The following is a 2500-nucleotide window of genomic DNA, read 5'->3' as shown; positions in this document are numbered from 1 at the left end:
TTCATCTCAAGGTGTTGAAGATGCCTAATTAAGGAATGGTGTTCTTGTAATTGGAAACAAGCTATCTCAAAATGTTTGTGGTTAATTTTTAAGCAAGAGACCACGTGGCCTAATGGATAAGGCGTCTGACCTCGGATCAGAAGATTAAGGGTTCGAGTCCCTTTGTGGTTATCATCAGCATGATGGATCTTGATTGCTGTTGAAGAGCTTTAAAAGCCATAAGTTGTTCTCGTTTTTGAAAACAAGCCATCTCAAAGTGTTGATCTGAACTTGATGGATCGCGACTCCAGTCGAGCTGTCGAAGATGCTTGATGGAAAAAGTTGTTCACATGTTGTAGGAAACAGTCTGTCTCAAAGTGTGTGTGGTTAAATTAGCAAGAAGTGAATACATGTCGTTTCGGATAAGGCGTCTGACTTATGGTGAGAAGATTAAGAGTCGCTTCCTCGTTGTCCACAGAATTGTGTTCCTTTCTCTGAACTGGGTCCATCTTGATTCCTCTCAAGCTGTTGAAGATGCCTAATTAAGGAATGGTGTTCTTGTAATTGGAAACAAGCTATCTCAAAATGTTTGTGGTTAATTCGTAAGCAACAGACCACTTGGCGTAATCGATAGGGCATCTGACTTCGGATCAGAAGATTAAGGGTTCGAGTCCCTTCGTGGTTGTCATCAGCATGATGGATCTTGATCGCTGTTGAAGAGCTTTAAAAGCCATAAATTGTTCTCGTTTTTGGAAACAAGCCATCTCAAAGTGTTGACCTGAACTTGATGGATCGCGACTCCAGTCGAGCTGTCGAAGATGCTTGATGGAAAAAGTTGTTCACATGTTGTAGGAAACAGTCTGTCTCAAAGTGTGTGTGGTTAGATCAGCAAAAAGTGAATACATGTCGTTACGGATAAGGCGTCTGCCTTAAGGAATAGTGTTCTCGTAATTGGAAACAATCTATCTAAAAAAATTTGTGGTTACTTCTGAAGCAAGAGACCACGTGGCGTAATCGATAAGGCGTCTGACTTTGGATCAGAAGATTAAGGGTTCGAGTCAGTTCGTGGTTGTCATCAGCATGATGGACCTTTATTGCTGTTGAAGAGCTTTAAAAGCCCTAGGTTGTTCTCGTTTCTGGAATCAAGCCATCTCAAAGTGTTGAACTGAACTTGATGGATTGCGACTCCAGTCGAGCTGTCGAAGATGCTTGATGGAAAAAGTTGTTCACATGTTGTAGGAAACAGTCTGTCCCAAAGTGTGTGTGGTTAAATCAGCAAGAAGTGAATACATGTCGTTACGGATTAGGCGTCTGACTTATGCTGAGACGATTGAGAATCGCTTCCTGGTTGTCCACAGAATTGTGTTCTTTTCTCTGAACTAGATCCATCTTGACTCCTCTCAAGCTGTTGAAGATGCCTAATTAAGGAATGGTGTTCTTGTAATTGGAAACAAGCTATCTCAAAATGTTTGTGGTTAATTCGTAAGCAAGAGACCACTTGGCGTAATCGATAGGGCATCTGACTTCGGATCAGAAGATTAAGGGTTCGAGTCCCTTTGTGGCTGTCATCAGCATGATGGATCTTCATTGCTGTTGAAGAGCTTTAAAAGCCATAAGTTGTTCTCGTTTTTGGAATCAAGCCATCTCAAAGTGTTGATCTGAACTTGATGGATCGCGACTCCAGTCGAGCTGTCAAAGATGCTTGATGCATAAAGTTGTTCCCATGTTGTAGGAAACAGTCTGTCTCAAAGTGTGTGTGGTTAAATTAGCAAGAAGTGAATACATGTCGTTACGGAAAAGGCATCTGACTTAAGGAATAGTGTTCTCGCAATTGGAAACAAGCTATCTCAAAATGTTTATGGTTAGTTCTGAAGCAAGAGACCACGTGGCCTAATGGATAAGGCGTCTGACTTCGGATCAGAAGATTAAGGGTTCGAGTCCCTTCGTGGTTGTCATCAGCATGATGGATCTTGATTGCTGTTGAAGAGCTTTAAAAGCCAGAAGTTGTTCTCGTTTTTGGAAACAAGCCATCTCAAAGTGTTGATCTGAACTTGATAAATCAAGTCGAGCTGTCAAAGATGCTTGATTGGAAAAGTTGTTCCCATGTTGTAGGAAACAGTCTGTCTCAAAGTGTGTGTGGTTAAATTAGCAAGAAGTGAATACATGTCGTTGCGGATAAGGCGTCCGGCTTATGGTGAGAAGATTGAGAGTCGCTTCCTCGTTGTCCACAGAATTGTGTTCCTTTCTCTGAACTAGATCCATCTTGACTCCTCTCAAGCTGTTGAAGATGCCTAATTAAGGAATGGTGTCTTTGTAATTGGAAACAAGCTATCTCAAAATGTTTGTGGTTAATTCTTAAGCAAGAGACCACGTGGCCTAATGGATAAGGCGTCTGACTTCGGATCAGAAGATTAAGGGTTCGAGTCCCTTCGTGGTTGTCATCAGCATGATGGATCTTGATTGCTGTTGAAGAGCTTTAAAAGCCATAAGTTGTTCTCGTTTCTGGAAACAAGCCATCTCA

General features: G+C 41.8%; 2 non-coding genes across 2 annotated transcripts; both read left to right on the top strand.

The window, feature by feature from the left end:
- The first annotated feature begins 1858 nt into the window (after positions 1–1858).
- Positions 1859–1931, top strand: trnar-ucg (transfer RNA arginine (anticodon UCG)). Its single transcript has one exon. It is a non-coding gene; the product is annotated as a tRNA-Arg (tRNA).
- A 413-nt stretch (positions 1932–2344) lies between these two features.
- trnar-ucg (transfer RNA arginine (anticodon UCG)) lies at positions 2345–2417 on the top strand. The gene has a single exon. It is a non-coding gene; the product is annotated as a tRNA-Arg (tRNA).
- The last annotated feature ends 83 nt before the right edge of the window (positions 2418–2500 follow it).

The sequence above is a fragment of the Osmerus mordax genome, chromosome 17, assembly GCF_038355195.1.
Source record: "Osmerus mordax isolate fOsmMor3 chromosome 17, fOsmMor3.pri, whole genome shotgun sequence".
Classification (NCBI taxonomy): Eukaryota; Metazoa; Chordata; class Actinopteri; order Osmeriformes; family Osmeridae; genus Osmerus; species Osmerus mordax.
This window is presented reverse-complemented; position numbering and strand designations above follow the sequence as displayed.